This window comes from Hyaena hyaena, unplaced genomic scaffold (assembly GCF_003009895.1).
Source record: "Hyaena hyaena isolate Hyena2069 unplaced genomic scaffold, ASM300989v1 scaffold_166, whole genome shotgun sequence".
Taxonomy (NCBI): domain Eukaryota; kingdom Metazoa; phylum Chordata; class Mammalia; order Carnivora; family Hyaenidae; genus Hyaena; species Hyaena hyaena.
In genome coordinates this window covers 2,054,024-2,079,697 of record NW_024080799.1, presented here as the reverse complement: position 1 = coordinate 2,079,697, position 25,674 = coordinate 2,054,024, and the positions used below count along the sequence as shown (strand labels likewise).

General features: G+C 39.9%; 1 long non-coding RNA gene across 1 annotated transcript in view; it reads right to left on the bottom strand.

Moving 5' to 3' along the window:
* LOC120236967 overlaps positions 1 to 19,154 on the bottom strand; it is a 52,803-nt gene extending 33,649 nt beyond the window's left edge. The window contains exons 1-2 of the long non-coding RNA XR_005529821.1: positions 19,008 to 19,154; positions 17,531 to 17,673 (exon numbers count right to left, since the gene is read on the bottom strand). This is a non-coding gene — a long non-coding RNA (uncharacterized LOC120236967). The remainder of the gene's footprint in view (positions 1 to 17,530; positions 17,674 to 19,007) is intronic.
* Positions 19,155 to 25,674: the final 6,520 nt, after the last annotated feature.

The following is a 25,674-nucleotide window of genomic DNA, read 5'->3' as shown; positions in this document are numbered from 1 at the left end:
TCTGTGACTCCCTCTCTCTCGGACCCTCCCCTGCTTACGCTGTCTCTCTCTCCTAGAAATAAATAAAAAAATATTAAAAAAAAAAAAAAGAAAGAAAGCAAAGGCAAGATAATGCCTGCTTTTCTGTCTGAAATGAAACCAGCCCAGAAATAATCTTAAAGAGAAATGAGGAAACAAGTCCATATGTCCATCCTACCATCCCCCTTCCACATTAATTTTACATCTCTGTTTCTAAATAGTTCATTTGACCTTCAAACCCTTGAGGTCATCTTTGAAACCCGTACTTCTGTTCATGCCACTTTGAATTAAATACTACTGTGTAGACCCAAAGAAATATACCAGCAACCAAGAACAGTATCTAAAATAAATCAAGATATGTCTACTAGTCAGGAAAAGCAAGGCTATTTGATTAAATAAACATTTCTTTATTATTAAGGATGATACCATTTGTTTATTTTCATTGCCCTGTTCTTCAAAATTGCCTCTCGTTCTGAAAGAAAAAAAATCTGAAGATTTTTCTGCATAATTTTATCCATTCAATTATCTGAAATAGTTTCCACTTCAAAAAATTGTTTCCACTTCTTTTTTTTTTTTTTTTTGAACTAGGTCTTCTTATGGAACTAAATGTGATTTCCTCTTGCTATAACCACTCCTTTCTACTAGAAATAATTCTTACATGTAGGAATTCTGCTTTTTTTTTAAGGTTAATTTATTTTGAGAGAGATAGAGACAAATGGGGAAAGGGCAGAAAGAAGGAGATAGAGAATCCCAAGCAGATTCAGCACTAATAGTGCAGAGCCCAATGCAGGACTCAAACTCATGAAACCGTGAGATCATGACCAGAGCTGAAACCAAGAGTCGGACGCCTAACTGATTGAGCCATGCAGGATCCCTGGAAGTCTGCATTAATACTTCCCAGTTTGGAAAAAGGAGAAAAGAGAAATTCCCAGTATTTCTCTTAAGCCTTTCTTCTTTTTTCTTATTTTGTCTTTCTTTCCCCTCCCTGAACTGTTGGAACAGAGGAACAGAAATAGAAGCTTGGGCTTGTAGTGGCTGCTTAGACCCTCCCTTGGCCCAAAGTTCCTTGAACCTTAAAAAAAAAAAAAAAAAAAAAGTAGAAAATAGGAACACTACAAAACAGTTTCTAAGATCTACTTACTTTGATTTCTTTCCATGGCATGCACATGTTGAACACTTTATACCAAAACTGTCCATGGAATTTTTTTTCCAAAAAAAAATGTCCTACAGGCACCTAAAACTTAGAGTTTAATTTAAAGAAAGAGGAGGGCAATATTCAGAGATGTAAAGAAACCTAAATTCAATTTTCTTCTGCTGATAATTGCTATGTAAACTAAGACACATGTATGTTATTATAAAAATGCAATGCACTCTCCACAATAGCTAAAACATGGAAAGCGCCTAAGTGTCCATCAACAGATGAATGGATCAAGAAGATGTGGTTTATCTATACCATGGAATACTACATGGCAATGAGAAACAATGAAATCTGGCCATGTGTAGCAACTTGGATGGACCTTGAGTGTGTTTTGCTGATTTAAATAAGTTAGGCAGAGAAGGACAAATATCATATGTTTGCACGTATAGGAGGATTAGGAGGAACTTAATGGAGGACAATGGGGGAGAAGCAGGGGGGAAATGGTGGGGGAAAGGGGGAGAGGCAAACCATGGGAGACTCTTGAATGCTGACAAAAACTGAGGACTGATGGATGTGGGGGGAGGGGGGATGGGCATGGAGGAGGACACTTGTGGGGTTGAGCACTGGGTGTTATGTGGAAACTAATTTGACAATAAACTATTTGTAAAAAAAAAATGCAATGGAAATTCTACTATTAATTAAATATAGCCCAAATTTGGTAGAAATGAACCCCATAACACTGACGTAATTGTACATATCCACTCCAATTTGTGCAGCAAGCAAATTAAAGGTTCTGTGAAAGGCATGCATGGGATGCAAGGACAGAAAATTACCAGCAAAGCATGAGCCCAATAATGATGCCCTTCTGCTCAGACCTTTGCAGTGGCTTTCTATCTCTTTGAGAGAGAGCCCAATCCTTTTGCAAAGGCCAAGGTTCTGCACTCTGCTCCTTCCTGTCTGACCGGAACTTCTCCCCTCTCACCTCATTCACTGAAGTTCAGCCACACTAAACTCCATACTGCTTATTAGACAGAAAGTCAACTTCAGAACCTTCACTAATTCCTGTGCTTAAAACGACATTCCTCTAGATGGGTGCATGCTGGCTTTGGATGTCTGCTCAAACCCCATGGTTTCAGTGAGACCTTCCCTGACCACATTATATAAAATAGTAGCCTCCACTGCCCCTCCTCAGTACTTGCTACCTCCATTATCTCTGGCCCCCTGTAGCCCTCTTTACTTTTTCCAAAGCACTTATAAACATCTGACACTCTGTATATTTGTTGGTTTATTATCTGCCTTCCTTCAAAGGAAGGCAAACTCCGTTAGAGGATGGACTTAGCTTTGTTCCCCAGCATCTAGAACAATGCTCATCACAGAAAAAGAGGGGCTCAGCAAATCTTTGTTGAATAAATGAATGAAGAATTAATGAACTTCTGATGTTTAAATCCTAACATAATTCCGTATCTTTAAGACCTCTTTATTTTTGTGTCTTCACAGAAAAATTATACTTATCTTTGTCCCTGAATCTCTTAACACTGAAGTTGTAATTAGATACATTTAACATGAGACATAGTTAACATTAAAATATAAACTCAGAGTTGTTTCATATTGAAAATTATACATGAATATTAGTGACACTCTTTCAAATATAACCCTCTTCCATTCTTTCTATACTGCCTTCTCTCTTCAGCCCTTGCTTAAAAACCAAAATAGTAGTGCTCACTGGTTTTTCCAGTGACCTCTTATACAATTATTTCCTTGATTGGTTTCAATCTGTGTTTCATTCGGCTAAAGCACAGAAAGCTCTCTACATCTTCTCTTCAGTCGTAATGTTCTCCCCATTCTTGTTGTGTCCCTGGAGCTCTGGAAACTATGAACTTGCAATTAATTTTTTAAATTTTTATAATTTCTATTTGCCATGGTCCTCCCCTTACCCACTACTTTGCTGCCTTCTCTTTCCCTGCTAGAAACTATGCTTTTTGACGTTACTCCACCTATAATCTTTGGACAAATCCAGTGGCCTAAGAGCTCTTATGGAATTGGATTTGCATTAAACAGTTTGAGCAAAGGAGTCTCTGATTTTGATGAGTCATGTAAAAGATGTGCTTCGAAACAGGTGGGCTTGTTCCCTTCCTCCGTAATAATAATTTGAGAAGCAGAAGTATGTTGAATACAGAGCTAAAGGTTAACCTAGTTTTTCTTGTGTTTCTACATGTTTATGGTTTTTCTCTCTTGTGCATAAAACTCTTTTTTTATAGATCACTAAACTTTAAAAGAATTTAGGACATTACATCTTTTCCATTTTTCCATCTTCTATAATTTCACAAACCACCACTTGCTGATGAAATCCTGCCATGTTAGCCTCTCTTCTTTTTCCCTATTCCTAACTTCAGTGTGGATCTGAACTCTGAACATAAACATTCCTGTCCGTAGAATTTTCTGCAACAATGGAAATGTTTTATATCTCCACTGTCCGATGCAGTACCCATTAGCCGCACACATGTAGTTATTGAGTATTTGAAACCTGGCTAATGCAACTGAGGAGCTAAGTTGTTAATTTTCAGAAGGACATCTTCAATGAAGATAAATTTCACCCACCAGAAACAGGAAGAGTAGATGAACTCAGTCTACATCTATGTGTGATCCACATCTGTATCCAAAACTCATATCTTTATCTCCTCTTGGTCACACGCTTTATTGTTCCCAAAGGTTTTCAGGTAAATGCCCTAGAAAAATAAAACTGAAAAAGTACTTTGACAGCAACCAACTCTCAGGTACCTATAGTGGGAGAGTAATGTTTATCAATATCGTAATGAAACTAGGGCTTCGTGTTAACCTTGAGTTTAGAACTTTATACAGTGATTCTGCTACTACAGTACTAAAATATATTTAATTTCATTACTTTTGCCGACAATGTAAGGTACTTTTAGGTCATGATTTCGAGATGAAAAGATTCAAAAAGAAAGAGAGAGTGACGTAGAGACCTTGATAACCTGACTTCTGAAATATAAATGTTTGATTACATAAAATTTAAATTGTCCCATTTCCATCAATGTGTTATTATTCCTTGTGATAATTTAACATTAATTGAAATTTAACAGTATTCTTAGCAGTACTGTGGAGAAATTTTGAAATTTTCAAGCTCCAAATGAACTCACTTAACTTAAAATGGGTTTATGATATTGTATAGGATTCCTTTAATTCTTAAATATTCAGTCTTTATAATCATAGAAATCCCTCTATGCCATGGGTGTTAACAAAGTTTACTTATCTTTGCCTCTTTGTATGGCATGTAGGACTTGTTGTTTAATGTTTTTATTTGAGTATAGTTGACATACAATGTTACATTAGTTTCAGGTATACAGCTTTGTAATTTAACAAGTTTATACATTATTTTATGTTCACCACAAGTGTAGCTACCATCTGTCACCATAGGATGCTGTTACAATATCATTGACTATATTCCCTATGCTGTGCTTTTTATCCCTGGGAATTTATTCATTCCATAACTGGAAGCCTGTATTTCTCATTCCCTTTCATTCATTTTGTGCAATCCCCTACCCTCCCTCCCCTCTGGCAATCATCCATTTGTTCCCTGTATTTATAGGTCTGATTCTGCTTTTCGTTTCCTTATTCATTTGTAGTATTTTTTTTAGATTCCAGTTATGAATAGAGTCATATGGTATTTGTCTTTCTCAGTCTGACTTATTTCACTTAGCATAATACCCTCTAGTCCATCCATGTTGTCTCAAATGGCACAATCTCATGCTCTTATGGTTACGTAATATTCCTGTGTGTATGTGTGTGTGTGTGTGTGTGTGTGTGCCACATCTTCCTTATCCAATCATCTATTGATGGACACTTAGGTTGCTTCCATGTCTAGCCTATTGCAAATAATGCTGCATTAAACATAGGGGTGCAGATATCTTTTCAAGTTAGTGTTTTCATTTTCTTTGGGTAAATGATCAATTGTAGGACTTCTCTTCAATTACTCTCTAGACATCATGTCTTCTCAGAGCTGCTATCATAGTGGCACACCAGCGAGTAGGATGTTAGCCCAGAGCCTGACAAAATATGTCAAAAACCTAGGGGGAAAATGCACTTACCCACAGCTCTACAGGGTTTGTTCTGCTGGTCACTATTTTTGAGACACTCCTTGACCCAAATAAAAGAAACTGAAAAGACAGAAACTACATTATCCTGGAAGAGTATTAACACCCATTGACATATTAAAGATTCTGAGAAGCCCAGTAGCAAAGAAACTTGTTGGCTATTTTTAGACTCAGTGTTTCTCTGTAAATTTGGCCTTAAAATATTTTATTTTCTCACCTGATATCTCTTAGCCCATGGAATTAATATTCCAGAAAATACACTTTGGGAAACCGTGTCTCAGCAGTAAGATATTCCTAGTTATCAATTTCCTGTTTCCAAATATTCTGGTGTATTCCAGGTCTAAGTACATTCAACAGTTTCAGAAACCTTATAGACTCTACAGACTCCAGATTTGAGAGGGTTTCCAAAAGGTTGGTAACATAGATGATAGGTAGAAAGATGATAGATAGGTAGGTAGGTAGGTAGGTAGATAGATAGATAGATAGATAGATAGATAATGTTTCACTGTGTAATCCTTGAGTTCCCCTCCCCCCCAAACTTTTCTACCAGTTTGTATTTGCTTCGCCAAGAGGCTTTGAACATATTTGGGATCACAATTGCTCATCAAGTTGGAAATTTGTCATTAATTGCAGATGCAATTAGCTTTATAATTATTCCTTTTAAGTAGGCTCTTGTAGACAAGATTTCCCCCACTGAAAATATCTGGAGAGTATACAGTACTTTTCATGATTTGCCTTAGTTTTTAGCTTGATTTCTTTGAGACGAGAGGCTATGGAATGAACTCTCTGACATGACTTAGCTAAGGAAATTATCTGTGTAAGGACTGCCCATGAAAATACTGTGTGGTGAAAATGAAACATATCTCTGAAAGTTAGAAAAGTATCATTAATTGGGGCACCTGTGTGGCTCAGTCAGTTGAGCGTCTGACTGGTTTGCAGCTCAGGTCATGATCTCACAGTTTGTGAGTTCAAGCCCCATATTAGGCTCTGCACTGACAGCATGAAGCCTACTTGGGATTCTGTCTCCCTCTTTTTCTGCTCCTCCCCCACTAACTCTCTCTTTCTCTCTAAAAGAATAAATAAAAATAAGCTTAAAAAAAAGAAAAGCATCATTAAAGTAGTTTTCCATCAGGAACAGAATTACTTAATGGCTTCTTCCAAACAAATAATAAGTAAAAAGGAAAGGATTTAAATGGTGTCCAGATTTGGGGATTTGACAGTTCTGAGATATGTTTTATCTACCTAATAACTACTGTCTCCAAACCACGTTAATATATGACTCTCAGAGAGAGTGCCTTTATCTGCATCACAAATTCTTCTCCTGGAAAATTCTCTAGCTGTGTTTTTAATCTATATTTGAGAAGTTGAAACCAGGCTATGGCAGCAGATTGTGTGAGATAGTACTGTATAGAAGATGAACTTTGGAGTCAGAAAGACATGGGTCCAAACTGCTACTCTAACAGTTCTAAATTGTGTAACCATGGGAGACTATTTACTGAATGTCATTTTCTCCATCCATGAAATGGATGATATAGTACCTACACCAAAGGATTGTCAAGGGAATCTAATAAGAAAGTATATGTAAAGCATTTAGAACAGAGCCTTGAAGATAGTAAAATATATTGGAAAATGGGATTATTACTCTAAGCTATTACTTTGGCCTAGGAAAGCTTTCTAAATTATTTCTATAGATAGATAGATAGATAGATCTAGAATATGATATTCTATATATCATATAGATATATATATCATATATAGAGAGATATATTTCTATATATCATATAGATATATATATCATATATAGAGAGATATATTTCTATATATCATATAGATATATATATATATCTAGAATATGATATTCAAGCATCCATGGTACAAACCATAACATCACATCATAGGAAGTGTATTATGAAAGAGGTACTATCACAGTGGTGTAGGAAGACAAGAAGGGAGTGGCAAATTCAGACCAAGTGTGGCTTGGTCTTTTAGGGAGGAAAATAAAGGATTTGTACCCTGAAAGACCAAGAGAATGTGCCTGGTGGAGGAGAACGAAAAGGATATCTCAGCAGATGTATTGGGAAATGAGATCTCCAGTGGGGCGAGATGTCCATGTGTGGCTTTAGGGAGAGAAGACAGGAAGAATAAGGTTCAAGAATATCTATAGAAGAGGTTGAAGAAGGCAAAATTGGTCAGACTGGAAAGAAAATGAAGAAAAAAGTAATTAGGTTATTAAACATTTATTATGGCTGACATGGTACCAGATGCTTTATCTACACCTTTGCTGATAAGTAGTATTATCTCTGTTGTGCAGATGAGGAAAGTTTGGCTCTCAGAAGTTAAACAAGTTGCCCAAAGTTACATAAAAAGAAATGGAAGGAACTTGGATTCCATCCCAGGTTGTCAGATGACAAGAGCCCATGCCAGCCTCTATTTTAAGCATGGGGAACCAGCAGGGGTCTTCAATCAAGGAAGTAACTTCATCAAAAAATTCTTTTGAAAGGAAAAGTATGGTGACAGAATATAAAAGATGGGCGAGAGGGAGATAAGTTTGTGAGTTGGGAGATAAATTAGAGGTTATTGCAGCTTTGAGGGAGAAAGATGAGGAAGGACCCAGCAAGCCAACCCAGTGCAGGTGGAGAGAGAAACAGTTCTTACAGAGATTCAGAAAGGCTTGGGTACCAATTGGATGCGAATCTACCTCAAAATAAAATCTCTGAACCTAGACATGATAGAATGTATGTGAGGGAGAGGAGTGGACTACTTCATTAAAATTGTTTATGCTAATTTGGAAGCCCAGAACCAAACACATAGCATTATGTCATCTAAACCTGTGCTATTCAAGTATGGTCCAAGACCAGCACATAGATTCACCCAGGAAAAGCCAAATTTCATGCCCCACTCAGGACATTCTGAAACAATCTGCACTTTAATGAGGTCTCCAGATTAAAGAAAAACTAATGTAGGAAAACTAAAATTGAGAGTAATAGAGGAAGGTGTCAGAGGACAGAGGCAATTTTCTATAATCTGTAGTTTTTAAAATGTATAATCTTTCAAAAAGCATTCTGGTGAGCAATGATTTTATTCCATATTACTCTTATTATGTTAAGAAGTTTCTAGAAGCAGCGACAGGTGCTGACATAGCCAAGATGTAAAAGGCAGATGCTCCTTCAAATTCAGTACTTTATAAAAGACTGCCAAATCCAAGCTGTAACCGAATGATTAGGTAGCATTTGATCTGCTCATTTGGAATGTCAGCAGGGCTAATGCTTGCATAAGCTCTATGCTGTCTCATAATGTCCTTCAGTTACCAGGAAAATAGAAATCCAAAAGGGAGTCTATTTTTTCATCATGATTGCCTGAGAAGGGGACAGAACAGAAAGATCTTAAAATATTTTCTGAACGTATTAATTAATACGTATTAATTAATTAATATGTATTAACATATTCATATGTGTATGAATGTGTGTGTAGTTGTGTAATGTCTTGAACACTGTCCTGAATTTACTATTCTGCTCTCTAATTGCTATTGATCCAAAGTCCCAAGATTGTACACAACAACACAAGTAGGTTGCAGGAGTCTTTAGGGGAAATGCAATGATAGACCTCAGAAAAGCTATACCAGCTAAAACCCTCCACCCGGGATGTGCCCTCGAATAACTTCTAGTCCACTGGCCCAGTGATTTGTAGCAGATTCCCCTTGACTTCATCTACTCTAATGAGCATTGGCATCCTTTGCATAAAGAACACTGGGACTATGCATTCTCATTGTGTTATAATTTGATCCCTTACATGTGATGGGAAAACTGAAATACTTCTCGGCTCAGTAGGAAAAGTTTGTATACATCTTAAATTGTTGTATGAGGCAGCAATGTTCAGATCCCTTCTCTGCTCAGAACAGCCACATTCCTGCGATGACACTGTCCTGAAGAACTTATGGTTCCCAGTGCTGTTTTCATCATTATCAGTGTTTGTCAACAAAGAGTTTTGCAAACCTGCTATGTCCAGGCACTGTTCTAGCCTCTGGGGCACAGAGGGGAACAAAGCCACTGGTTCACATGGACCTGACCTTTACGTGAGATGATGAACAAATAAAAAATACAATCATTAAGTAACATCTAGTAGTGATGCATAGCAATGGAGAAACAGTGCGGTGTATTAGGAAAGAGCCATAGGGATGCTGTTTTCGATATGGTGTTAGGTCAGATCTCTCCTGAGAGATGATACCTAAGATGAGATCTGAGTCAAGAGGTTAGACATGGGAGGAGGAGAGTTCCAGCCAACGGGACCTGCAAAGGCAAAGCTTTGGGGCAGTGCCTGAGTCCCGCTCCGGCCGGGTCCAGCGGTCCCTGAAGGATGGACGGTGTCGGCTAGGGAAGGATGAGAGAGGCGTGAGATTCTTTCTGGTCACCAGCCAGGCCTCTCTGCACTGTCTGGGACTCTATTTTATGATTTAGTGTTTGGGAGAAGGCACAGGAGTGGTATTCTGATGATAAAATCCTTTTATAAGTAATGACCATCCAGAACATTGATGTGCAAAAAGATGGGGAACAGCCCAGAAATGGCATTCTGATGGTAAATCCCTTGATCAGTAAAGATTCTCCAGAACATTGATATGCAAAAGTATGGGAAACAGCCCAGAGGTGGCGTAGGCTTAGTAAAGGCAAAAGTTACACTCATCGCTTAATGGGAGGTATTAAGAAAAACATGTCTTTCAGGAACACAGTGTTACTCCCATATCCATAAAAGAAGAAGTTCCTATAGTAAATTCTTTCACAAAGTGCAACCAGATATCAAAGCCAGAATGAGTCACTCCTAATACCAATTAACAAGGTGACTTGGGGGTTGGTACTTGAGCCGAAATAATTGGGTACAGGTGGATATCGGGGTCACCATCTGACGGTAAGAGGCCATGCAACTTACTTTAACCTCATAAGGAGTTTTCTCAACCTATGAGTTCAGAAATGGCTCCCAACAGGGCAGAAGCCCATTAGGCATGTTTGGGAAGTAGCAAGGTCAACACCGCAGGAGCAGAGGGAAAATGAGCAAGAGTAAAAGGAAATGGTCAGCCTGGTGACAGATCAGGTAGGTCCTCGAAGGACCTCGATTTTTACTGAAACAAGCACTACACTAAAAAAACATATACATTACTCAGGCTAATCTGCACAATAATCCTGTACATGGCTATCATCATTAGCCCTCAAGAAGACTGAGACTTAGATTAATTAACATGACCAAGGTTGCACAGCTACAAAGTGTTGGAGCTGGTATTTGAACCCAGGTCCGTCCGACATCAGAGGCCATTATACTAATCATCATGTTATGGTAGATCCCTGGAATCAAAATTTGCATGCAGTTTATTGGTAAAGATATTGTTGAAGTTTAAGTATATTGATATGGCTATAGGTCCTTTTAACTTTAGTAGACAGACAGAATTTTATTCGCCAGTCTTCACCACAACCAAATGTTATTTTGGGCCATATTTTTCATGTCCTTGACACAATAAGATTCTCACTGAATGTTCAAAGTTTCGCAACAATTTTGTATAAGAATTTGAGGTATTAAATAATCAAATTTTTACATCTAGTTAACCCCTCATCCGACTGAGCAGACAATTAGACATGCAATCCAGCTGCAAAGACATTTCCATTTCAAAAATATTTCATATTAGAATTTGAGATACGGATGTTCAAAATATTTGGTACTTTCTATTTCTTCCCAATTTACATCATCTCTGCTAACTTGTGCACCTGCTTTTTTAAAATTATCTCATGATAACATGTATCCCCACAAGGAGGTCTGTTACACACATGCCCATCCTTTTTCATCCCGTTTTCCCACATAAGAATCCTTTCGAGTCTCTCACTGCCTGTTAAAATCTGGTTATTTCTCTCCTTGTACACATTCTGCTTCACCAACTGAGCATGGATGGCTTCGTTCTGTTCTCCAAGTCTCAGAGGACCTGACCTTGCCTACTCGCCACCTTCGATTAGAACACCAACTGAGTTCTGGCCTCCCGAGCACACTTGGATCTCCTACGAACCACACTATTAGAATTTTTCAGTTGGTTGAATAATTCCTAACTCATGCACAACTGATTTATCTGTCATCTTCAAATAAGGTAGGATAGTTTTCAAATCTGTTTGTAGGAGTTTCCTCAGGAAAGCTCGGGAATCTGGGAGATCTGAGGCACACATTTTAATGGCATGAAAACCTAATTTAAAACATAAAATTCACTTAGGACAAAAATAAACTAGGTAGCTTTTCTTTGCTCTAATGCCTTCTGTCCTACAAACTGGTATATTTTAGAGCTAGTTCTTTTTAAGAAAGTTCCTCTCAATGGGACAATAAGTTGTTGTAGAATAAATGGAATAATTTTGTTTTCCTTTACACATTGATGACAATATTAACCTTAGCATGATCTTTGTATGAACACATTAGTAAAAGCCCTGCTCAATTGGGCTTTTTTAAAACAAAACTCACACTTTTTAATTTTTTTTTTTTTTTAATTTATTTCTGACAGAGACAGCGTGATCAAGGAAGGGTCAGAGGAAGAGGGAGACACAGAATCTGAAGCAGGCTCCAGGCTCTGAGCTAGCTGTCAGCACAGAGCCCGATGCAGGGCTCGAACCCACAAACTGTGAGATCATGACCTGAGCCAAAGTCAGAAGGTTAACCGACTGAGCCATCCAGGTGCCCCAAAACTCACACTTTGCATATGCTGCTGTTACACTGTAAATGGTCCCAAATATCAGAGGGCATGTAAGTCAGTTATAAATCATCACGGGTTTTTTTTTTTTTTTTTTTTCATTTTCAGGATAGCAGTGTTTAAAATACTCTATATTCTCCAACAGTTTGTTAAACTGCAGAGGCTGAAAAATTCTGGGCTTGTAAAGAAACTGCAGTGTCTAAAACTCTCCAGAAGCACTCAGAATGACAGGTCTCTTAACCAATAAAACGTGAGACTCAAGGACCACATTGTCACAACTCAGCAAATAATAAGGAGCAGGTATAAGTATGACATCACTGAAAAACATTCTCATTGGCGGTTCCGCTTTGTGCTGGTTACTGTTCTATTTGTGGAAGCAGCAGCCTTATTCAAATTAACCTTTTCATGCGGGGGGGGGGGAGGGGGGAGGAGGAAGGTGGGGAGTAATGCAGTCTTTTCCCTGAAGGTGATGTGCTCGCAAATTCGCTTTACATTGCCTTCGAGCAGGCAAAATAAAAATAAATTCAGCGGTGGCAGTGTTTCACAGGGATAAGAGCTGCTTGAATTAGATCAGGTCAGTGAAAAAGGAATGGAATAGAAGCTGTTGCAGAGCTAAAACAAATTTTTGAATTTTCTCTTTGCTTTCATGCCACCTTCCACCACTCTCTTATTATTTCTCCATGCCTCGTTCTTGGACTCACTTGCTGCATCGATCAGACTTGGTATCCGTCCCATCAGCCGTTTGAGGGACGGATTTCTTTGAACACTAACACACACCTCGAGCCTGTGCTAAGGGTCTAGCAGACAGGTCAGATCAACGGATGGTTTTCTGGCATTGTACAAATACTCAGGAGTATAAAGCTGATGAGATAATTTAATCACATTTAGTGTAGTCTGTGAGGAACTGTCATTCTCTATCCTGTTACTGTTACATAATATAGGGCCTCCAGCCACATCAACGATACACAGGAGAGCCCACTCCTTTTTCACTCTTAGCACTCAGCTTCGACTGAGGAGAGCCCCGATGGAGACGGGAGCTCACATCTCTGTTCCTGGCCAGGGTGCCTTCTAGCACTTTGCACTACTTGGCTTCAATCAAACGCTTCAGGTCTTCGGCCTTATGTTATTTTATGTCTTCAAACGTCAGTTTCACTCTTTCTTGTCATCTGCCAAGATCATTCAGGATACAAACCGTGTAATATTTTGAATCCTGCTTTAGAGAAATTGGCTTTAGTCATGTCTTGTTCCCGCGGTTTATATTTTATTACCTTCTCTTTTCACCTCTTCCTATTTAAAAATGCCTCTGCTTGTCAGAGACTACATCTATGTCTACATCTATAGCTAGATCTAGATGGCAAAAGTCTAAAGAAAGTTGACAATAAACCTATTATCTCTGCCACAATATGGAGTGTCTGAATCTCTTTGGGCTCCTATAACAAAATACCAGAGACTGAGTGGCTCATAAACAACAGAAATTTCTTTCACACAATTCTGGAAGGCTAGAAGTCTGAGACCAAGGTGAGATAAGCATCCTCATCAGGTGCAGATTTATTCTTGTACCCTCACATGCTAGAAGGAGCTAGGGGCCTCTGTGGAGTGTGTTTTATAAGGGCACTAATCCTATTAGGGCTCCACCCTCATGACTATATTCCCTCCCAAAGACCTTACCTCCTGATATCATCATCTTTGGGGGGGGGTCAAGATTTCAACATATGGATGGGGAGGGGAGGACACACATTTCAGATCATATCAGGGGGTTAGGCAGGATTGGCTATATTTCAGGTCAGAAACGATTCATTACATGCAAAGAGCCAGCTGTCTTTGCTCCAGACTCAAGACTGTTTGCTGCACTACCATTATGTCCTCAAAGAGGTGTTAACTTCTGAGATCTTAGTGCTTCCCTCGCTACTCCACTAGGAATGTTCATAATCTTGTCACCAAACATGAATGGCAATGCCACCAGAATGACACTACATGTTACTTTCCCATTTGGTCTCTTTGGACTTGTTTTGCCTACCTTATAATGCTTTTTTAGATTTATCTGGATGTTGCACTGTTACTAGGTTCTGAACAAAATTATACAGATTCAAAACACTGTAGCTTGTGTGAGGACGGTTAGGGCGGTAGATTTTCATCACTGGTGAATAAATAATACAGGAGGAGTGGACTGCAGAGGAGCCCTGGGAAGCTGCTCGCGGGGGGGAGCAGGTGTGCTCTGGGGGCGAGTAGCAGAAAGAGGGAAGACGAGGCACGGGCTGCCCAGGTCCATCACTCACCACCTGGCCCTGCCCAAGACCTGCACGCCTTCTGCCAGGAATCACCGACCTGCTCAGCTCCTTCATGGGCAGCTGCCGAAACCCAGGAACCAGGTGCCTGGAGTTTTTAGCACCGCTCTCTGCATGTCCATGAAACCCACCAGTCTGACTTGCCCAGCTTTCCGTATTTGGACTTGTTGCAATTTTCCGTGCCTCAGCCCAGACCTTCCTTTTGAAAGTAGACTGTTCCCTGGCCACCTTGGCAAACCGCTCTTGGAGAGGAGCTCAGAGGTGGCCGACTTGACCTGGCGCACCGAGCACTTTCAGCTCACTATGCCTGAATGCTGCATTGTTCCGGTGCTGAATGAAGTTCTAGAAAATGACTTTCAGATGTGAGATTCCCATCCTGGTGCTGTTTTACCCCCTTGCCGTTTATAATCTCATAAAACTCATCATCTTTGTTTGGCTCTGGACAAAAATGAAAAGATTCATAAAACAGCATCCTGGATGAGATGGAGTGATACCAATTTGAAATGCTTCAGCTTAAGTCCACTACCAAATGATTTCATTATCGCCCTTCCACTGTACTTACCTTTTTAGTTTGCTTCTGGTGCTGGAGCTCTCTAACCCATCGGGTTATTTTAGGCAGTGCCCGCAAATTACTGTGACCCTCTTTATCTGAACTCTGATCAGAAAGCCGCCTAGTTCTCCTCAGGTTTTTTTTTTTTTTTTCTTTTCTCCACCGCCCCCCCCCACCCCCCTTAAACCAGAAAAGTAGCTGCTGAAAGCAGAACAGTTGCCATGGCAACCTCTTGGCAGCTTCCTCCGCGGAGAGTAACAGCGCTGATTTCCCGAGGAGGCTGGGTGGGAGGGGGTGGAGCTCTGAGGAGGTAAAGGAAGGTTACTGTGCACTTAGTTAATATGCAAAACCACTTACGCAGTGCTGGATGCGCAGTGAGTAAATGCAAACAAAGCCATGCTTGATCAGCTAACACGGACTTTACACACTAGTTGATCTGTCCAAGGATGCAGATGTTGACTCAGAAAGAAATTTTGCAGTTGGACAGTAAAGGGCACAGAGGTAGCACTACAAGAGGTTAATCACTATTTTTGTAATGGCTGGTGAATATGGACGATAGAAACAGAGGCTGAGGTGTAATTGCCTTGCTCCTCTTTGCTTTGTTCAAAGGGAAAACACAGCAATCTAAATCACAGGGATGGTGTTTTCTCTAAAATTCTAACATACTGAAGTTCAAGTTTGCATCAATTAAACTCTATGTAAGATAAACCAATATGTTCAGATATAAGCAAGTATAGCATAATTTGGTTTGTGCTTGAACAAAACATACGGCTCAAGTAGCATCTTTCACCTTGGAGTTTTCAGACAAAGAAGCAGCTTAGAGTAACTTGGGGCTGGGAGTGGGGGCGGATGCTGTTGGATGTCTTTTCTCTCTCTCACTGCCCCTGCCTTCTCTCCCTCCAACTTTGGTAGGTCCGCATTTGTTTCCTGGGGGCTGGACAGGGTGGAAATCAACCCCCGAGCGACAATCGGGGAGACTCTGGTGCAGAGTTTTTCTGGCAGAGGTCACCTGCATGAGAAATGAGCAGGCTGGCTTTGAGCGGAGGAGGCGGCAGCCAGCCTCTTACCCCGAGGCCTGCAGCTTTGCATGTTAAAGAAGAGGCGGGCTGATGGAAAGCCCGCCGCAGTGAGCAGAGGTCTGCCCAGCAGGTGTCACTAGGGATTTAAAGCTCACCAGACCTTTGGGACAAGGCCTAGGAAAGGGCCAAGTAATGATTAATGAAGCTTGCTTTAAAATATTTTTTGAGAGGTTATATGTGAAATAATTCCAGGGAGTTCTCCTTCCAAGGGAAGTGAAAATGATAGCTACGGCTTGGTGTAAATGATTTCTGGGCCATTTTCTCCAAGGCTCTATCTCCATTACTGAGTCCCCATTGCAAACACCAGACATGGACATAAAGCTCTCGCAGGCACGCTGAATCCGACACTATGGGGAAAATATACAATGCAAAGCCAGAGTGAGCGCAGCAAACGGTTATTATGGGAGAGATTCCTACTTCCAAAACCAGCTTTCATGTCCTAACACCATAGATGTCGGTCTTGTAAGTAACTTCAGAGTTAAGCAAGATCAGAGCCTACTCTAAAAATGCAAATGCCCCAGGAGTCTCCTTATAAATGAAGTCAGCTTGTATTTTTTAAGTGGTTAATATGTGATGTGTCTTAACAAAATATAGTTACGGTATGGAGACTACCTCTACTTTAACAACAATAACAACAAAAGCCTGAATTGAAGATATTATCCACTTTCTTATTTAGGCACCTAGGAGTTTGCAGATGATCAGTTTTTCTAAGAATTAGGATTGGAAAATCTGTCTCCCTTAAATACTTTTTTGCTGTTTTCCTCTTTGTCTTGTCCGCCTGGAAGCTTAATATTAAACTTCACCAAATTTCAGGAGCTTCCCTAGCTTCAATTTTCTTGAATAATTTCTCCTCCATCCATCTTACATTATTCAAATAATGGCGTCCTACCTTGTTTTACTTATTTTATAGTTGTGACATATCTGTAATTTATGCTATGCCTCTTACCTCACGTGCATTTTGGTGTGATACACCCACTTAGACGAAAGTGAGGGAGGAGAAGAAAGGAAAGAAGGGAGAGAGGAGGGAATACCATGACTCTTTAACAACACTAAACAGCTTGCGATGAATTCGTTAAGAACATTTATCTTGACTTATCCTTTCGAAGGTAGAAAGAAGGACGGGGAGTAGAGGTCTGGGCGGCGCTGAGCAGGTGTATGCACTGAACACAGCTGAGGGGCTCTGGGTGTCTGAAATGGCGTGGGGGTGGGGCCCCTGGGTGGCGCAGTCGGTTGAGCATCCGACTTCGGCTCAGGTCATGATTTCACGGTTCGTGGGTTCGAGACCCACACTGGGCTCTGTGCTAACAGCTAGCTCAGAGCCTGGAGCCTGTGTCTTCCTCTCTCTCTGACCCTCCCCTGTTCACGCTGTCTCTCTCTGTCTCAGAAATAAATAAAAACATTTTTAAAAAATTGAAATGGTGTGGGAGCCATAAGGTGGGAGACAGGCCAGAAGCAGAGGTGTGATCCTTCAGAGCACTTTAGAAAGCATCACTGAGTGCAGTTTTACCTTGCAAAGGAAATGAAATTTCAGATAGATAGATAGAGTCCTTCCCATCTCACAGATAAGAAAAACTGAGCCAGAGATGTTGTCATTTAGGCACATGGCATTACATAACAAAATCAGGACAAGGAACCAGCGTACCTGCTCACATTTTTGCTGCTGATGGGACTCCAGCCTGGGAAGAATGAAAGAAGTCCACAGGGTACACAGGGACGTCATGCAAATAATCCTTTGTTTTTTCTCCTGGGGATGCCCCATCACGCAATACCACTAAGGAAACTCTCCTACAAATGAAAACACCGGCCTGCAATTTTGTAACTGTGACAGAATTTTGTGAAGATCTTAGTCGTTATATTTATTTCTGCTTTATAAAGGAAAGAATAAGTGACTGTAGTAGTGTTGATATCCACAGACCCATTTCCTAACCACAACCTTAACCATTTCTCTTATCACTTAACTGATACTGTTTTAATGAAAGCTATTGTTCTTACACATTATTAATAAAGGACCACCATTACTATTAATATCACTTAGGAAAGAGTCTATAATGAGCTTTAAGACAGTAGATGCAATTAACAAAAAGCCAAATTCTCTGTGGTGTGAAAAACACCAGATAGGGCTGGCTTCACGCATATGGTCTTACAAAAGTGTTCCTAGGGCTGTGAGTGAATTTCACATGCCCACAAGGAAAACCATGAACCCCATGAAGACTGATATATGCAGTAACTTGGCATCCTCCAAATACAGAGAAATTTGATGAGTTGAGAGGAATTTTCATAAACCTCTGATCTCATACCATGATGATAGAATGAATATATTACTTCACATTTCAGGGAGTTCTTGCTTGCCTAAAGGGTCTTATTTACAGTGGGTGAAAACATATTTATACATTCAAGAAGGGTTTGAGTTGTTGGAGTATAAGCGTCCTAATTCTATGACAATGGCTACACTCACTCTGAAGCTTATAACTCTCATGGGCTGCATAGTATGTTTGAGAGCCAAGAACAAGGGTGCAGGGCAAAGCCTCCTTCCACATGTTCTTCCTTCAATAATATTCCCATTCAAGGGAACTCCCCTGGTGTCGAGAGCTGCCAATACCTGCCAGGCTTGCAGGCATGGGACCAGTCTCTCCTTGCCAGGGAGAGATGAATTAGAAGCAACTTGAGCACAGCCAAAAGAGGCTGAGCCTTGGCCTCTGACATTCTTGTTTCATAAATGGAGAAGGAAGATTGTGGTCTCCTTTGCCTTTAAGGTGAGGATGAAGCTCTCACTGTAACAAAGGGATCACCTTAACAGAGTGGGCCAATTTACTCACCTCTGGGAGCCCTGTGTTCTACGGGAATCATCACACTACATTTGTTCTGTGAGAAAGGGTCTTATTCAACAGCGCCTGAAGGTTACATTTGGAGTAACAACACTCTCACTTGTCCTTCTAAGACATTTTGTTTCAGAGTCTGTTTTAAGGATTTGCCAACCCAGTTTTGTAGCTGGCATTCAGCCTCACCATGGGACTAAAAGGCACAGGGCAGCTGGGTGGCCTGAGGGCATAAAGGGTGAGTCCACCCACTGCAAGATCATAGGCATACCTGGAACTTTTCAAGGGCTCTGAGAAACTTACAAGACTTTTATAGACGCTTATGGATGATACTTTTACCAACAGCTTCAGTCCTAGTAAAATAGCAATAATCCTGTATTTTCTGGAAATTCATGGGCTTTAGTTCCTTTAAAGTCCATATTTTAGGGGCGCCTGGGTGGCTCAGGCGGTTAAGCGTCCGACTTTCGCTTAGGTCATGATCTCGCGGTTCGTGGGTTCGAGCCCCGCGTCGGGCTCTGTGCTGACTGCCAGCTCTGAGCCTGGAGCCTGTTTCAGTCTGTGACTCCCTCTCTCTCTGACCCTCCCCTGCTCGCGCTGTCTCTCTCTCTCTCTCTCCTGGAAATAAATAAAAACATTAAACAAATAAAATAAAGTCCATATTTTAATCTCACATTGGTCAAGTAAATATTATTATCTCTATTTTAACAGATGTGGAAACAGAGGCACAGGGTTTGAGAGCAGAGTCATGGAATAAAAAAATGGGAGAATCCAAAATAAAATCCAAATTCCCCTGACATTTAGCCCAATGCTCAGTATACCATTAACATATGCTCTCTTATTAATTAGTAAAAACTAAAACACCTGTGAAGGAGTGGTCCACATGGAAACACAGTATGAATCTTTAGTTTATGCCTCCTTGTCTGGATGAATTGATTTTTGTGATTTATTAATTCAAAACTCTTGGGTTATTCCATTGGATTTATATGCATTTTTACTTTTTTGCTCTTTTCCAAATTATGGCTCAGTGGGTAATAGCAAGGAGGCTTTCACCTAAGTTTTGGACTATGCCAATAATGTCTTCCTAGTAATTTTATTAATCATAGGAAAGCATTTGGTTTATGTTAGAATATTCATAAAGTAACCATTGAAAGTAGATAGTAAGTATTGTAACAGCATAGTCTTGAATTTTTGGAAAACACTTTCTAACCAGCTTAGCTGATTTACAAGAACAGATTTTTCTATACAGGTTGTAGTCTACATTTTCCCTAGTATCTCCAACTGGGTAGGTTGGGAACATATGTGCATATTGTGAGTTTTCAAGGAAGAAGAACTTTGTGAATTGTAAGTCTTTTTGTTTGGCCACTTTTTAACTAATATTCTTGCTAAATCATTATCATATATCATCAAAAATCAAGATACATTTGTGTCTTGATAAAATAAAATCTATGAACATATTAAAATAAAAATATTAGTGTTGGAGGGGCGCCTGGTGGCTCAGTTGGTTAAGCATCCTACTTCAGGTCAGGTCATGATCTCACAGTTCATGGATTCAAGCCCCACATCAGGTTCTGTGCTGACAGCTCAGAGCCTGGACCCTGCTTTGGATTCTATGTCTCCCTCTCTCTCTGCCCCTCTCCCACTCATGCTCTGTCTCTCTCCATCTCTCAAAAATAAATAATGTTAAAATTTTTTTTAATCTTTAAAAAAATATTAGTGGTAGAGATAATAGAAGAGTAGGATATTAGAATTATAAAGTACCATGTGAATCATACTGTCCAAACATGCTTAGCAGAGAAACTGAGACCCAGAGACGTTAAACACCTTGTCCTAAGTCACACAACGTTCAAGAACAGAACTGAAACCATAATGAAGGTCCTCAATTTCTGAAAATCATCCCTTTGTTATTACCTTTCTATTTATTTGTGGCTGGTTGGTCCGTTTCTATTCTTTGGTTCGCTTCTCCCCCACCTTGAACTTCTTATTCCCATATTTCCTTTCCTGCACCTGCTGCTGTACAGTCACCCATATTTTGAATTTCCATCACACTGTCTCTCAGGAGAGACACCTCCATCATGCCGAGGTCAGGTCGGTGCACAGGATCTTAACATCATCACCCTATAGCTCTAGGGACCCTCAGACTATCAGCATACTTCACTCTCTCCATCCCCATCCTTGCAGGGTGAATTCACCAAAATGCTCATGATAAAGTATTGTATTAACATGGAGGGAATACGACATCCAATTGCCCACGTTCGTAAGCCATACATGCAGCAAACAAAAGCACTGGATTTAAAAGACGTGCCTCCATGGCAGCTTCTTAATCACATACTACCTGCTTAAATGTGCAGAATCTTAAGGCTGCATTTTCTACCAAGCTATGAGCTCTAAAAACCAATATTAAATTGGGATTTGGGAAAGAAATGTGCTCCTTCCTAGAAAAGCTCTTTTATTTTAACATTTAATTATAAAGCTGCCCCACAGAGGAACTTTGAGCTTGTTGCTATTAGAAACTGAGTCATGCTTGCCAGGACTGTGGTCAAATGGCAGGTACCACCCCACCTTCTGCCAATCTCCTCCAGTAATTGACTGACCTTACTAAGGTTGGCTGGGCTGAACTTTGAGATGGTCCCAGGTGTCCAGTGGCTGAGCTGTGCTTCTGGTAGTATGTGCATGGAAAGGACATTGTTTGTGAAGGCAGAAAGGAGCCCTTGCTGACAAGAATTGTTAAGGAACTCTCTCGTTGCAGAAGCTAGCAGTGTTTAGGAGGAACAATTTTACATCTGTCTGAAGAAAATGTCAACAAAGTTTCCATTTATTTCAAATTTTGGTGATATATATTGAATTATTGTGCAGGAAAAATATTTTCTATACCCACCAAGAAGATTGCAACAATCTTCTAAAATGGAGAATGCCTTATGACCAAGGCCATAGATCAAAAATTGATTTATGTGGGCCATTGAGTTTGTACATATTTTGACACTATTCCTCTTATAGCCTCATTCCATTACCTTGACAGAAGAAAACCCTCATCTGCTTCTAAACTTATATTCTAGCTAATTTTGTAAGCATGTTTAGAAATTGTATTCAATTAAAAGCAATTTAATGTATTTTACAACAAAATAAATAACCTTGCACTTACTTTATTCTTCTTTATCTAAGACAACATCTGATTTTCTCTGATGAAGAACTATATTCAAATCCAACTTCTAAGTGCCTTTCAGCTCTACTTGTCATGCCAAAAAACTTTAACATTCCTTATATCTTAAGTCTTATTGTCTCAAGGTTTTGAGGGAAAGAGGGCCAAAATAACTTTTCACCTTTTGCTCTGATGATGGTTATTACAAACTTATTTTAGCATCCCAGAATGGAGGATAAATAGCATCCCCAGCAATTAACATTTCTACTAGGATAACTTATGAAGTGTGAGAAACTATGCAGGCTTCTTGAGATGATACTTTTCAAAAAAACAAAAAAAATAAAACTTTAAAAATCATCCCTAAAATGTAGAAAGTTAAAAAAAAAGAAAGACATGGGCAGAAAAATAAAATGCAATGAAATAAGGACATGTAAGAATGTGGAAGGTAGAAGTCTAGGTGAAGCCTAATGACCAGTTAGGTTACTGATGGATTACAGATAGATTTTACCTCACTGTCAGTCAGTGGAGGAAGTACCAGACTTATAAAGAAGTAATGTCTATCTGATGTGACTTCAGAGAAAGTTGGTATGCAGTTGAATTGATTTTCCTCTATGTTCTCAGTTTCTTATGGTACAGTATTTGGCCAGAAAATATGAGTGTGGTTTCAATGCACAATTAGATCTGTTTTCAAAACTCTTCCAGGGAAAAGAGTAGAGATGAATGTTCACAGAACAGTGTTTTTCTATGATTCTCACAACAGGCAACAAACAAAAGGCTCTTCCACTGTTAAGCCTCAACCCTCACCCCCATCTACTAAGGCACTGTCTATCAACAACTTGCAGAAAACCAGAAATTGTGACCAGAGATCATGTTTTGATCCTCAGATCAGCTTCTCCATCATGTCTCTTTCAGTCTTTCCCACCAGGCCTGCAGTGGTGGTTTTCACTAGTATGGGATACAATCTGTATACAGACTTATAAACTTCCTGGGTGTATTTTTTATAGTACTTAAGAGTCAATCAGGTAACAACGCAAGCTCACTTCCCTGACCACAGCTTTTGTTAGGAACAGATCTAAGTTAGTAAGCCTGTTTTCACTTGTTTCAGAAACTTCAGTACTGGGGAGTAGCAGAGATGAAGTTAGGAATCATAGTCTCCAACCAAAAAGGACACTAGACCTACCTGGCTGTAGTCATAGTTTTGGAAAATTGGACAACTTCCTCAACTGCTCTAAGCACCTATCTCCGCATCTATTAAGAAAACAGGAGAATGACTTGCAGCGTTGTGAGCACTGGTAATTATTTATATGACATACAGTAGGCATTTAATCAATGGTAACAATTGCTAATATTCTTACCAGCCATGCAGAATAAATTTTAAAAGATTGATATGCCCACTTCCAACCCCACAAGTATCCACAGTGCATAGTACCAAAAAACATTCCTGCTAAAATCCATTCCTTATCCCATTGGCCACGCCAATGGCATTCAACATGTCTGGTGTTCTGGACTTAAAATAATATCCTTGTCCATCACTCGGCTTTCAGAGACTTTCATCTGTTCCCATATATTTGCCCAAACCTTACATTTTCTTTGCCCATGAGAATAAGCCCGAGCTTCTTAACATGAAACTTAAGGGTCCTTAAAATCTGACACCAAACAATCTTAACAATGCTTGACAAAGCCCATTACGTACTCTATGCTCTTACTCTATTGAGCCCAGTATATAACAGCCCCTAAGGTATTTCCCTATGCTATGTGTTTTCTTTCCAGCTAAACTCTCAGACTGTAATGTCATCCAACCTTTTATTCATTGGTTACAGACCTGATGTTCCCATCTCTGTGCTTGTTCAACATTTTGATTATTTTCCTCAAAAAGTGCTTACGACTAAAGAAAATGTCAACAAAATTTCTATTTCTTTCAAATTGTTGTGAGAGATACTGAATTACTGTTTAGAAAAAATATTTTTTTACCCACCAAAAAGTAGGTCATACTTTACCAATGTGAAGAGTTTCTTTCAGGATGTTAGTTAACATATCTTCTATCCAGACTTCTAGCCAAGAGCCTAAGCACAAAAGCTGTCTAGTATCAACTAAATTAAGGAATATAGTGGGATTTCCTACCTCCCATTATGATTTAAAATCCCAGTGCTGTGATAGAAGGGACTCTTCCCCAGGGATGTCAAGGACAGGTATGTCCAGGAAGAAAAGAGTGAGTATAGAACTCTGTTCAGGCAGAGTATCCTGACCACTAGTACAGAGGTACAAAGGATATGGGCTGTCTCCAGTTTCACCAGTGTTGACACCACCAGGGCTCCCTGGTTCGCAGTGGGAAAAGATGGACTATTTCTCCTATCCTGGAGAAAGCAGCTAAAGTCATCTCCCAATCATGGAAATAAGAAGGGCCATTAAGCATTCCTCTTTAATAATAATTTAATTACGTAATTGGATATTAAAATGAGATTATCTCTGTTTTGGCCGAAGCATGAAAACAACAGATACTATGTTTCAAAGCAAGATTTGAAAAATTAGAATGACAGAAAATAAGTGTTTTGACCCCTGAGGTGACAGTATACCTTTAAAAATTTAGGAAGAGCTCAGAAAAGTGATAGTGGATATGGAGGAAGATTTTTGGAGAAAGCTATAGGGGAAGAGTTGGTACTCACTCTCTGTCTCAAGTCAGAAGACAGAGTTTTAGGGTTTGTTTTGTTTTGTTTTGTTTTAGGGGGTGGGGGAGAGGGAAAGAGAAAGAATCTTAAGTCCGTGCTCAGCACAGGGCTTAACATGAGGCTCAACGAAGGGCTTGATCCCACTACCATGAGATCATTACCTATGCCAAAATCAAGAGTCTGATGCTCAACCAACTGAGTCACATAGGTACTCCAGCAAAGACAGAGTTTTAAAGGGACAAGTGAAAGGATTCAACACATGTCCTACACTACTGGGGACCAACACCTGAGTCTCGCTTGGAAATGGAAAATGCAAGAGGTGGGCTGGAAGTTTCTTTGTGGAAGAGTGAAGCAGTTGTTGAATTGAGATCAGTATGTAAACCCAACATTTACTGGGGGGGTGGGGATAGGGGGATGGAAGAGAGGGAATAAGAAATGAATTAATGAAAGCTTGCATTGGAACAGATGTGACTAAATGAGTGAAAGAACAATTATGTGGGATCATCTTAGGTCCTGGCTTGGAAAGTTACTCAAAGTAGGAACAGAGAGAAACTGGCAGTTATGACCAGATTCCTGGAGGGAAGGACATGACCAGCCCGAACAAACAGAAGTCCTCAGCTATTGATTGAGGACAGGGAAGGAATACTGGTAAAGTTAGGAAGTTGGGGGGGGGGTGCTCCAAATAACCCACAAAAGCACCTGTAAGAGAAAGTGCTAGTTATTAAGCATTTCTCAGAACCAAAGAGCAGCACTACATGGCCCACAGCGGTAACAAAGCAGTAAGGAATACCTTGCCCCAGCATATCTCTCCTACTTTTCTTTCCCACCAGACCCAGAAGGGGAAAGAAATTCCATTTCTATTAATAAGAGGAGGTGGAAGATTGGTTGTGACATATCTTGGGATAGGACATTCTAATTACAACATTAAGAGAAGGTTTTGTGCTTTAAGATGGAATCCTAAGTCATAGTTCCCGCCTGATTTTCACCCAGGAGAAGACTAGCCCTACAGAGCTCATTTTAAGGAGCTCTGGGAAAAATCATGGGTGCTTTATAATTATATCCCCTGAGCTATATTTGTTTCAACATAATGTTTTTGTTGCAATATAGTATTTTATATGCCTCTCTGCCCACTTTGGTATCCCTAATGGTGTAATCTTGTCTTGCTCAT